Here is a 14,364-nt window from a genome sequence, read left to right as displayed (position 1 = left end):
GATGGCGGCCGCCGCTGCCCCGAGAAGCCTCCCACATCGGCTAATTGAAGCTGCACTCTGTAAGTTATAATTCTTCATTTATCATTTCACGTTCATCGTTCGACCAATATACGACTACGCATACTATTATTTACACCCAACTCTTTTTTATATACTGTAGATAGAGTACTTAGAAAAACGTGCACAATCATATAAAAAAACAAACAGCGATAAATGGAAAATTTAAGGACATATTCAATAATTAATAAAAATCGTTTAATATGATACATACTATTAATATTTTTTCAAAAACCCGGTCAAACGGAGTAATGAAGTTATTTTTTTTTACAAAAAAATAAATGAAATTAGTGTGGAATAAACAGTTAATCGACAAGTACAAAATAAAATATACAAATTGAAATTGGGATTAAAAATAAATTTTGAAACTATTAATCGCTATTTGATAACAAACGTGTGGGTTTATTACGGAATGGCCCAAAAATGCTGTCATCAGGAGATACGTCAGATAAGCGTATTTACAGAAGACTAGAACTAATCTTAGGTTTGACGACTTTATCAATAGTATTTTGTTGCTGTTAGCCAAGTTAGTAAAGTTTCTGTAAGCGTTGTTAAAATTAGATTTTTAACAATTCCGAAGGTTCGTGTAAGAACAAAAAAAAATGCTCTTAAAACGTACTTTTTTTATTATTACTCCACGTTTTTTCAAAAACGTATAAAAAAGAGTTTATTAATTAGTCTACGTACCATTGCTAATGTTTAATAACAGAAATTTACACCTGGCAATTTAAAATGTTAATATTAATATAGCAAAAATTTTAATTGTATGATTGGTTACGGTATATATATGTTAATTAATTGAAGTCTGTGGGTCAATAAAATCATTTATAATTTTAAAGAATACTTGAAAATACTACCGTTCGAAAAACCATAAATTACTTATATTAAGAAAAAAACATTTGTTAAGCCGTCAATATTTTGAAATATGTATTCCAAGAAAAGTTCTAGAATTTTCTGCGAATAAATATTGTGTAATTTAAATTCTACACCCACTACCCATTATTAATAGCCTTACTTACAATTTTGCTTGAATAATATCCATTATTGATTAGATTTATTGAATAATGAAGAATGTAAATTCTTTAATTGAATTATAATTTGTTAAAGCCATGAGCAATTTTTGTTACAGAGGAGATAGATGAATATGCATGTAGTCGGTTGGACGTGTACAAACGAGCGTGCTTCCTGCGGGCAGCGGGCGGGTACACACGAGCGTGTGTCGAATCCTTCCATTCACATTTGTAACTAGATCCATTCGTATTTCGAAATTTAATTTTTTAAACATTGCGACCTCGTTGGCATAACGCCGGGGCATGTCAATCGCTTTGTGTGCCTTAAATTAAGCGGGCGCGACCGCGGGTTCGACTCCCGGAGCGACCCATGTCCAATATTAATGCGTTGGAAGCAATTTGGATTGTGCCAGTCATCGCCGCTGTTCCCGGGAAGCAACGGGGAGGCCCTCGTTACGTGATCTGCAGCTAACAGGACGCTGTTCTTTCTTTTTTAATTCGTACCTCTATAATTTCATAATGCAAGTCATCATCCTGTTTGTTCAGTAGCTGTGGAAATTAGTTTTAGATAGTAATATGATAATAGATTTGTACTATTAAAGTGTGTTCAAATGATTCTTGCTGGTATATTTCTAAAGAGAGGTTCGTGGACGCTTTGGTCACAACGATCTTCAAAGCAAATTGTTTTTAAAGCTATATCAATTATTAAGTTCCGTTTTTAATACTTCTATTAACGTATTTTGATTACTAATTTACAAAAGGCTTGTGTTCATGTATATAAATACCTTTTTTTACAACTTTTTAAACTGCTGCCATGCTAAAGTATCTGAGAATGATGATGAAAATTTTTGCGTATTTTTAATTCTTCATCTAATATTTATAAGTTCACAGTCACTTATACGACTCTATTTATTCAGCCATCTCACACAGCTAAGTCGTCAAAATAATAAATAGTAAAGTATTCTCGACATCAAAAAAATGTAAGTTTTAAATAATGCCTTAGTGAGCTATAGTTCGAAAAATTTATAATTTTATGAATGCCCTTCAGCCTTCTGTGTGGCTTAAATTTCATGAAATTCATTCTGATTAACCTCTAATAAGTAAAAGTATTTTCCGTACCAAATTTTACGTCTCTGTGCCTTATGGTTCCAGAGATAAGGTCATATCGATGAGTCAGCACATCGGTGGAAACCTTTTGTGTATGTAATATTAATTGTTTACAAATACTGTTTGGATTATACCAGTGGGCCTTTAGCATCACCGGGTTATATAACTGTTTAGTTTTTTACAACTTTTTATTGTAACGAAGCTCAAAGACTCACTGAGGAATATTCATTATTTAATCGAAATCGGAAATAGCCAAATCATGTCTAAGATGAAATCTCGGTTTGTACTGTCACTCCAATCGCACTTAGCATTGCGATTCGAAGGTGAGAGGGTCGGAAATGTATCATGTATATATGTACAGGTTTAGATTAGAACAACAATATAGTTTACGGACCCTTCCGCTCCTTGAACTCTTGTTCGATGAAGCTGTAAAAGCCTTAGGGCTAACGGCACTATCGTCTCAAGAAACAATACAATACAATACAACTATATTAGTTTTATTATTTATAACCATATCAATTAAGGTTTAGATACTTAAATGAAAATAAGATTCAAATATCAATCTTCACAGATTATATTATAAGATTCGAATATCAAACAGTCAAAACGAAAGTAAGACAATCGAAGTAGAATGTTATGGGAGAAAATTAAGGAGCTCTTAGTATAGCGGAGAAATCTTGTCTGCAATTGTTACATTTCGCTGTCTATCCAAAAACCATGACATTTTTGATATGAAAAATTTAGTTCGGGTTTGTGCTAAAAATCCTTTTTTATTTTTTGATCATTTTCATATTTATGGTTTAACTAGACAATTTTAATTCGATATGTGTGATCGTTAGCCAGGTATTAATAAATAAATACGTATTTAATGTGTTAAATGTAAGATGTTAACTTAATATCCTAATCTGAACTTAGAGATGAAACCTTTCTCCAGAAATGTAGCTGTTTGTGTATTATAATTTGGTCAAAAATTAATGTTTAGTACGCCTTAATATACCTAGTTTTACATTCGAGTGTCGTATAGATTTAGGTTAGTACCTAAATCTATGAAGTATAGTTGGTTAATATGCGTATTAACATAGGTTATTTTATAATATGTAACTAGGAGAAAAGTAAAAATATCCTTTGTTAGGAAGCCAAAATTATTTGTACCAACATACAATTGAAATGTTCGTTAAAAGTTAAAAGTTATCTTCAAGCCACGTGAATGATGCTGACGGTGTACCTTAGTCTCGTGATTAGCGAGGATCGGTGTTGAATGCCCCTTTGCCCGCAAATAGGTCACCGGGTCAATAACAAACGAAACGGCCGCGTTGTCGGTCAACATACTTTGTTTTTGGCTCACGATATATATTTATATTTTTAATCTTTGAATTGAGAAAAACAGATAAACACTACAATCATTTTGTTGCGAGATTTCTTATTAATTGTCTATTTTAAACCGGACTTAAATTAAAGCAATGACTTTGATTGAAATGTTACTATTGAAAGATATAAGTAGTAACTAATTATTTGGATTTACAATATTCCCACAGCTGGAATACATGGAGTGGTAATGCCGTTTTCCTACTATATTTTACGTTACCGTAGAATTCAAGAAATCGGAACCACAACCGTTTAGAGTCGCATTAACGAGAACGATACAACTGTTTTAATACAGTACATTACAAATATAACAAGACCTCTCGAACTGGAGCCGAACTTTGCCTTGGTACACAGTCGTACTAAAATCACTCCCGTAGATTTCTGATACGACGAGTAGGAAGTGGCCTGCATCCAATGTCTCCCAACGACCTTATGAACAACCTTATTCGTGGATGCCCCACGCCGCGCTTGCTGATCTGCGGTCTACAATCCAGAACTTTCAGGTCTTTTCGGCCAATTGTTCAGCAATCATATGTGGCTTCTCTCTGCCACTTAAACTTGGCAATCTGTTGGGCCTTGTCGGTAACATTCCTCTACGAATCTTTTCATTGATTCGATTTCGTAAAATCTCGAGCATAGCCCACTTTATTGCTCAACTAGTCTATGAGGTCTGACGAGAGTTTCATTATGCATTGGACAGTACATTGAAAGTGACAGGTAACTATGGAAACACATCTTCTGCTGCTCTTTCTTATTAGAGGATGTTTAGAACCTTATGTGTTTATACCGTCAGCGCATAAGTATTATTAAAGTATGCCATAGTCATCAGTGATAATAGTCATGTTTTGATTTTTGATCACAACCGTCATATCACGTCCCGTTTCTTTCTAATAATTATGTAGAATATATTCAAATCCATTAAAGTATTTTAAGAGAAGTCAATAGCTATTTTTGTGTTAAGATATTCTGCATCTAACGGATTAAGTAAATGTGAGTTTCGATGAGAAAAAAAATTGAAGTAAAAATTGGCAATTCTTAGTCAATATATGTATAAAAACCTTGCCTATGTATTTAAAGGCACAAAAAAATTGCAATGTTCATTAGGTAAGTAATACAAACAAAGACAGGCTTGCTGTATTTTTCTTTATGCTATATAAAATTAGTAACTTGTTTATAAGCAACTATATACGCTTTTAACTAAAATCTCTTGAACTGCCACTAAATTATCATATAATAAGTTTAAAAAATTGACAAAAAAATTAACAATTAAGAAATGAAATAGTATTACAGTGTAAAGCATTCCAAAATAATAATAAGCTTGTGAAGAAATTACTCTATTTACTCTATTAAAGATATTTGTGAATATAAAAAAATAACTCAACTGGATTTATTATGGGCTCTTTTCAGATTATGGTGCGTTTGGAACCCTCGTAGCAACGTATTTTTAAGTTGAATGATACCATTATGGGGTAACTCAATTTGACTTTTGTTTCTCGCAAAGTTGGTTCTTATAGCACTCTTCATATGACGTACATATGTGATTACTGTAAATGATGGAACTTGGGTAATAATATGAATTAATAAGTAAAAATAAGTCATAATTTAAATAACAACAACACCGTTATAAAATGATAAAGTTTTTTTTTTATTCTTGGCCTCCATTTTTGGGGACCAATTATAAAGTTAAATTAAATTTATTATACTTAAATTCAGTTTTGATAGTATGCTTAGCGCAGAAAATAAATATTTTTTAATAATTTTCCGTATACAACGTTGATCAATGTTGATATCAGTCACTCGAGTCAGTTTCTATACAATCAATTTGGTCTACTGATGAAAATTAATAAACCTGCCCAATAAAATACGTTGAATTCGTAAGTTGAGAAGATAAATTATTATACATGCATAATATCTTAATACATAATTATCCAAAAAATATTATTAGAAAAAAAAAGTAATAGTTATGGAGATTTTTCTTTAATTTCCATTGTTTTGTTATTGATTATTCGAAATGTATGCGACGTTGAATATTCATTATCACGTGGTATGTTTCCACTGCCTGTACGTAAACTGGCGAACATAAATATATTTGATACAATTTTATTTTTTAAAGTTCCATTTAAGTTTATTTTGTGTTGTATGCTAAAATATATCCTGGATTTTTATCAATCAGACACTAAGAATTTATTTTTTTTAAATGTTTGTTAATTACGAATGGTAATGTTTATTTATTTATAACATCATTTTTGCAATAAATATTTAACTCATCTTTATTCGCCGTATACTGTTAATGACACCACATATTTTGATTTCATTTTTGATCATCAAAAAATTATTTTACATTCGGAACTGACGTTAGTTAAATCTTACTTCATATTCTTATACTTACTTCATAGTTGGATTTGAATTTCGATAAGCTATAATTGAAATCAAATTTAATATTGGGTATACTAAGTTACTCCACTTTAACTTGACAATTATCGAACGAAGGGCGCCAACTGCAGAGAAACAGTACTCAATAATTATATTAAAATAGAAATGTTATTCGAGAAGTCAACATGGCGTGATCATACGAGTATTAAATAATAAAAATTAGATATGACGTAAGATGTCCATATACAATAACTACGCCTAATTCATTAAATAAGGAATTTATTATAAAAGAAAGAAAGTATATATCTATATAAAGTAGTGGCTTTGCAACACAGTAAAACAATCTTTCAGGTAATTACAAGTGAAACAACATTTACCAGAGTACGTAAACAGCGATCGATAAACGCAAACCTCAATTGGGTTCACCGTGGCCGCTGTGTCCGCCGTGTTGTTTCTAACCTCGGTTGACTAAATAATTCCTGTTTATGATGACACCTAATCCTATATGAATTAATGCGAGTTCCCCGAGCGGTAGTATTGCGAGGTGTTATTTTAGATCCATCAGTGTGGCTGTTAAAACAGAAATAGCTTCAGTAACACAAGTCACATTCGATTTAAATACACAAATTTTTGAAAACGTCTGTTTATTTAAGCAAAAGCACGCGTCGCTCACCGCCGGTCGTCAGAGGGCTTTCGGCTATTATTTATTTCCTTTCTTATTCCTTATAAACGCTGAATTTGGATACCTATTTCATTCATGTCTCTTCACATTCATTAACGACGTAACTTAGTTATTTAATCAATATTTCATATAGTGCGATATGTATATCTATAGTTTATCATCATTATAATTTTAGGTATAGGATGTCCACTGCTGGACGTAGACCTCCTCCAAAGATTACCAATGGACCGATCGGAACCGAACTTCCAGTGTCTTCCAATGATTTTAGCAAAATCATCATGAACACCTTTTGCTGCGCTTGGCGGTTCGTGTTCTCCACTCCACTAAAGGATGTGGTACATTTAGACTGTCCACTGCCACTTTATTATTTGCTAATTGTGTACAAAACAACGTATAGTGAAAAAGGTAAAATTATAGTAATGAAGTAAGTGGTCTTCATCGTTTACAACGTACAAAAGTGCGGACGTTCATGTACAGTGTGAAGGCTATTTTATTTGCAACATTACAAAGCGACCGCGTAAATTTCTGCGCTGACGTATTCCGCAGGAGGTAAAACGAGGGTGAAAATTTTAAATTTATCGTCAAATTTATTATGGCTCACGCTTAAATGACCGGTGGGCCGGCGTGAGTGGCGGGCCGAGCGGAGCGGACGCATTCATAAATTTGAATATGGAAGTGAGTTCTAATGGCGTCGCTGTTTATTTTTACTGCACCCCCAGAGCCGTACGGCCAAATGCGATGCCGAATTTATTTCCATGCATTTTAATATCTCCCTCTGAATAGCTATTGCCTTTTTCGCGCGGTTTTTTTGTGGCTTATATACGCGGCCATATGATACGGACTGCCTCAGCCTTTGTTCCGAGCGCTCTCCCATCGGGTAGTGCTGGTCGATGAAGCCTCACAAGGTTTCGGGGTAATGTGAACGTAATTAGCTGCGAACGGGAACGGTTATTGAGGCGATAATAACACGTACCTTCAGTTGGCGCAAACCTTTTATTATGAAGTGCCGTTGGTTTTGTCAAAATTAAGTTATTAAATGTGGACATTGATTGATCGGGGGTGTGGAGAGTATGCGGTGCAAGTGCACGCATGGCACAACACGTTTTGCAACCCGCTGATCGCCTACTTGTTAACCCACTGTTTTGGAGCACTTTCATTTTATTTGTATTTCGTTCGCGTTAAGAATGCCCTAAATCTTTGTCCGCCTGCTTAATTACCTGGTAAGTATACCTTCAATTGGTTACTATTGTTTTTATTTATTTAGAAACGATTTTATCGATTATAGGCCGTGACTAGGCCGGTAGACAATTATGAGAATGCAGTGAGCATTATAACGCAAACGGACTGTAGCGTTTTTAAGTACATCCGCTACTACATCGTACGAGGACTGCGGTAAGGTAATGAAGTTTGTAACTACTGTATATTCCAAAATAAAAAATGTAAGTAAAATATGTTTTTTTTGCCGAAAAAGTCTCCAACATCTGAATAAAAACTGTTACAAGTTTCATCGGTAGCACAGTAGCGCCATTTTCTATGTATCACAAGTTGATATATTTAATAAAGATAAAAACTATCGCCAATGGAACACTTATATTACTACGTAAACTACGTAAGCATCTATCAAGTTTTACGACAACCTAAAGTTATGCAAAAATTCAAAGTAATAAAATAATTTTGAATAGGTTAATAAAACATGGATATCGGATTAAGAGTAGGAGTGGTTAGTGAATCATTATCATCTCATTAGTAAGACGTCCACTGCTGGGCATAGACATTCCACATAGACTACAGGGCCGGTAGAAGGCGGCCTGCTTCCAGCGTCTTCCGACCGCTTCAATAAAATAATCCTTCCATCTTGTGGGTGGACGTCTTATGCTGGGTTTGTCGATCTATGACTCCAGCGACCATTTTTTTCTACGCACTGCCACATTAACTTGTTAAATCACTGAACTGTGTCATTTACTTTGTATATGTAGTGATCATCAATGTATGTATATTGTGCATAAATAAATTGTTTTGGGTGGATACAATTATGGCTAAAAACCTTCATGACGTTTATTTTTTACACTAGCTATTTTTGAATTTTCATATTTTGCTTTTTTTATTAAGTTGATTTCTTGAACGAATTTATTGTTTTTTGAATATTTATTTAGGTTCTCATACTATTTAAACTACTGTACCACACCTTAGAAAAACGCGCCGAGGTGCAGGCCGAGGAAAAGCTGAGCGATTTCGAGCAGCCCATACTCCCCCTCGTGTCGCCGCATGTGTATCTAAGGCGCGGTACAGCGGTTGCAGTAGCTTCATGATTTAACTTTTTTAAAGTTGTGAAATCTGCAATAATTTATTCAATAATTCTGTATACGTGATATTCGCTGTTAAATTAACAATTCCTTATAAATACAGATATTTTATCCAGATTTGGACTACGTATTGTACCCTACGAGTTCAAAAATGACCGCGCGTCGAGCGAAATAAGTATTAAATTGTATGCGTCGTAAAGTATTGTGCGTGTTAATATTTATTAAGTTTTCACAATCGACAATGCACGATGAAATTTAAGCACGGCAAATTATTCTCGAAATTATCCGCAAAAATAATGTCGTCGGGGCCGCGAACAACTGCCACTTATACAATTAATATGACGAGCGGTGATTATACACAAACTCTCGTGTTATTAACCACGCAAGGGGCGATCCAATACGTATTCAGCTTAACATGTGTATTTTTAAGTTTGTAAGACGTTTATATCAATTTATGTTATATCACCAGTACGTCGAAGAATACATTGAAAATACGTAACGGAAACTTTCAAATTGTTTTTTATGGCTTTTTAAAGTTATTGATGAGAAATTAAAGAACTTAAGAAACTAATTTGTAAATATATTTAACGAGTTAGACCTAAGAAGTTTAACCAAGCCCAAAAACAATAGAATTCTGAAGAACAAACATGAACAAACATCTGAAGAAAAAACCCATACATATCCGTAAATACTTTTATTTATAATGTAAATGTATGGTTTTTTGGCGTAAGTTAATTTAAAGAGATTCGACAACAGTGGTGGGTGGGTGGTTTAGTAGTGGTAGCCTAGTAGTAGAGGACTGAGGTTTTCAATCTTAGGTCAGGGTTCGGTTTTCGGGATACAGTCTTATGTAATTCACATTGTGTGCATTAATTATGTAGCAATGACATTGCTCACAAACAAGTTCCCAGCGCAGCAGTGTCTTCTTCGTAGTATAATACCACACTGCGATAGCTAACTCGCCTGCCAAGTCTGGCAATTATAATATATTCTCCCACATATCTCTGGGGGAAACCTCTGCCCTACAGTGGGAGTCTATGAGCTGAAATTATTATATTTATTTGTTAATATATTTTTTGTGAATTCTCTATAAAAAATAAAACTTAATCATTTACATAAAAATAACCATGACAAACACGAAGGTTTGTGTATAATTCGTTCTTAAAACTATCGAAATGGAAACGAGTCTTTTAAAAAGAAATTACTAAGGTCTTATATTTGATAAAGATATTATATGTATAAACCGGTAATTAATCATAATAAATTTAAAAATGATTATCTGATCATATTAATCTTAGACTGTCCCGAAAGACGTTAGTCCCTTCCCATGAGAAAAAAAAAAATTGTTTTCCTTTCACTAGAAATATTAAAGTGTAATATTTACATACGTGGACATATATACAAATTTTCTTATTCAAACGTATATTAAATTAAATTTTTGACCTGTGAACGGAATAACCTGATTAGGTGGAGTTTTGAAATGATGAAGGATATTAGTGTATAATAATAATATGCTAGCAGAAAATAGAAGTCTCTAGCCTATTTTTTATAAACAGGCGGGAATAAAAGATGTATTTGGCAAAGCATGAAGATTAGAGTCGTAAGAATGAAAAGTAAAGAAGCGAGGACCACCGAGGCTTACAAGTTAAAAAATAAATGTTGCGTAGCGGAGTCGGGGCGCGTCGCTGTTGAAATATAAAAGTGTCGGGGGGCACTCTCGGCGGCCGGACGCTCATATTTTGTTATTTTATTTATATTAAAAGTAATGGTCGCGCGGCATAATGCTCTAGACGATTCCGCGCATTATTCTCTTTTCGCCATGTCGTACATTTTCGCTTAAATGACAAAGGTACGTGACCCTTATTCTCTTTGTTACTGCGTGTATTGATATCTCGTGTGTTAACGACGCGCCCGATCCACACGCCCGTAGGTTTTTTATTGAGACAATAACTTCAATTTATTGATAGGCGTTATAAGTAGAGACGATCTAAATTAACATAAATTTTATGCGAGTGTTCGAGCGAAATCGTTAAACTCACCGCTTATCTTTACATGGAAGTTGTGTTCATTTATTTAGGCCGTCATGCAAGGTTAACGAAATGACTTAAAGGCACTTAAGTTTAAAAAATGTATAGATTAGAACATAAATTGTATTTAAACGTCTTCGTTAGGCTTAGCACTTGCATATTTATTAGGTAACATATTTTCGCATTGGTTTTTACAATCATAAACAAAGAACTGCTGAGGTCTTTACAGCTTGCTGTATGAAAACGTTGGGTCTATGGTTATTTGGAGATACTACTTCTATCAAGGAATTATTGTCTTGTTGCTTTTGTAATAAAAGTGAAATTAGAGTGCCAGACGGCAAGCTGAAAGTCCTAGGCGACCGCAATCTGCACTTGCAGGAGCGTGGTTCAGAGAACTTAGTGACAAGTGATATTGGTGTTTCGGATATGAGTGTGAAGGGTTATATTTGTGTGAGGTAAGCGGCGGCGGTGGCGGCGGCGTCGCTCTTCCGGGGAAGGCACTATCTCGGGCGTCGGCCACCCCCTCGTAAATAACGCGTTGGCGAGCCGCGTGCCAGATCCTGCAGCTAGAAACAGTTAAACGCTCATAATTTCGTGCTGGTTAAGCTTATCTTTGTCTCGTGTACGAAATTTTGCAGCGGCCGCCCCCCTCGCGCTTCCGTGGACATATTTTATTTGGTGCGGTGAGCGTCCGAGCGCCGAGTTATAATCGTTCTCATTGAGGCCACCGCTGCAGCTTCTACGTCCTTTGCATTGTTCACATAACTTCATAAATCTAAAAGTTCACAGCTATCTCTTTTTGTTAAGTGAATTTTAATCATTTTAATTTTTTTATTTTAATTTCTCTTCGTTTCTTCTTGACGGCTTAAAACATTTTATTGAAAATCTATGAGGCTGGCTCCAGTTGTCGTCCTAATGCGATGTAAATGATGATTCATTTTTTTCTTTAAGACAAGAACCCAGAAGAGCCCAATATGACGGACATTGTCATTAGTAATTTTGAAGTTTTGTGTATCTATTTATTATTGCATCGAATTGCTTCCAACCGGTCTTTTTGGGAATCTTTGAAGAAGGTCCATGTCGAGCAGCGTTGAAGACAATCGATAAATATTTTTTAAAATTACATATGGCGTGGATTTTATGTCTATTTTAATTAAAAAAAAATCTGAAACTAATTTTTAACAATCTTCTATTAAAAAATCTTTTATTTTGTTAATGATACGTTTTCATCTCGTCCGATGTAACCCTTACACGAGCCCCTACTAAAATTTCGGTAATTTTTATAAAGTCAATTTGTGTAAATAAGTAAATTACCCGGCGGGGGTCATGCCTGTAATCTATGTCTATAACTTAAGTATAAAGCTCGGAGCAAGTTTTCATGTAGTTGTTCGCTGGTACGGCATTCGAGTGGCGTGCGATAGTGCGGGGGCGCGAGGGGCGCACAGGGCATGGGGGGAGGCGCTGGGGGCGGTGGTGTTAAGCCGGTATCATCCCGCTTTGTAGCGAAGTGCCTGTTTCATAACAATTTTAATACCAATAGCTGCGGCGCTGAGAACTGTTATTTTAACATTTTTAAAAATTAACTATTAAAGTTCTTTTACACGTTAAAGTAAATTGCTTCCCTTTTAATGCTTTAGAATAACCACCCTATATATGAACGAAAGTAATTGACGTAGCCCAGCTGATTTGCAAGTTGAAGTGGCAGTGAGCAGACGCATAACGCGCTGAAATGCGCCGCTTTGTCTTAGTTAGTTTAGTCTTAAGGTTTTGGAGAGACCACAGACCGGCCAACGCAGCGTAGGATGTCCACACATGCGGTGGACAGACGATATTGTTAAGGTCTACGGAAACCGCTCGACGTCGTTCGTTTAAATTGAAATTTCTTTTTAACCATTTGATTTTTAAATTTTTTTACACTTTTTTTCACTGCAAAACCCCGTTGTGGTCACTAGCCAACTACGATTTTCGACTAGATCAAAAATGTTAATATTATGGAAAGTATTCTTTGTTGCACCTTTAAGATGGAAAATGAAGTCTTAAGCAATTATGAAAACAAGAGATCTGGCCTGTCTCGATGCGTTAAGACACCAGCGGTGATAAACGATTAAGTCGCTATTGGAAGAGATCCTGCCAACAAGCAGTTGTTGGTTCTTCATGTAAGTTTGAGTAATAAAAACCATGACAAAAGGTACTTAACGGTGACATAGAACTGCACGCTTGCAGAGAAACGTTTATAGGTAATTATATTTGTGTCAGTATGGAGGAACCGACCACGTAATTAAAGCGCTAACTTTTATTAACTTCAGACATATAATCTTATTGTTTAGCAACAATTAGTTTAGTTATCATTGTATACTGCATTCGTTCAATAATCGCGTAGGAAGTCACAGATTTCAAACTTCACCGAAGAGTCGACATCTCCCTCGTTGGCACCTTTCATGCGCGCCTCACATCGGCTGCCTAAACACACCCCAGAGGCTTTAGATTTATTTTGACGTCTCGTTCCACATAGGCGGAATAAGCCTGATGTATATCTCAGACCTTCAAACTTGGCTTTTATGTCGTTTTACACCAAATAGATACATTTATTAAAGTAAAAACGGTAATAAAATCTTTATCCTACACATTAGTGTAGATTAAGTGAATTAACATGGTTTCAGTTGGTAATTAACTGAATATTCAAAAGTAACAATGCTTTTATACGACTCTTCCGCTATTAACTGTTTCTACCTACTAAACATATAGTAATTGCAATTTTTATAAGTAATTGCATAATTTTGGCAACGTTCTCAAATCTTGTCCGCAATAGTGGCAGTGCATCGTCTTAATACTAATTATGAATGTGGATATAAATTCAATTCTTTAAGGTTGAAATTATACAGGATGATTTAAAATCTTGAAGGTGTGGATGTATAGCTCATTTGCTGTCAATTAATGTATGTAGTATATAATAATTAAGGTAATGTAACATAACATAGTAAGAATAAGTGTTTACAAAATTTACAGTTACTGTATTTTATATATATGTTACAGACAAAATACATACATAGTATATATTACATACGAAATAGAGTTTCAACTCACCGCCTTTAACCTTGTTCAGATAATGTGTTAATGAGGTGTAGGTATTTACCTTAAAGAATGAATATTTTATAAGACAGGTTTTGTTTTTTTCCTTAATATATGGGGCAATAGTGATATAAATAACTTTAAAAAATTATACGGAAACTATTTTGAATTATTTTGGGCAGCAAAGTTATATGTATTATTCAGGTTGCAATAATAAATCAATGTTTAAAAACATACGTCTAAGGAGTTCTGTTGTGAGTGTAAACCAAAAGTTTGAAATGAAATATATTAATAACTTTAACGTTTCGTTGTTTTATATTTATAAATATGAGACTTGGGGAAAATAAGTATATCGTGAATATCAATCAGGC

The sequence above is a fragment of the Battus philenor genome, unplaced genomic scaffold, assembly GCF_028537555.1.
Source record: "Battus philenor isolate CCGP_79_NKW_IND1 unplaced genomic scaffold, ilBatPhil1.0.hap1 SCAF_2, whole genome shotgun sequence".
NCBI lineage: Eukaryota > Metazoa > Arthropoda > Insecta > Lepidoptera > Papilionidae > Battus > Battus philenor.
The sequence above is the reverse complement of the archived record's forward strand: the minus strand, read 5'-3'. Positions refer to the sequence as shown.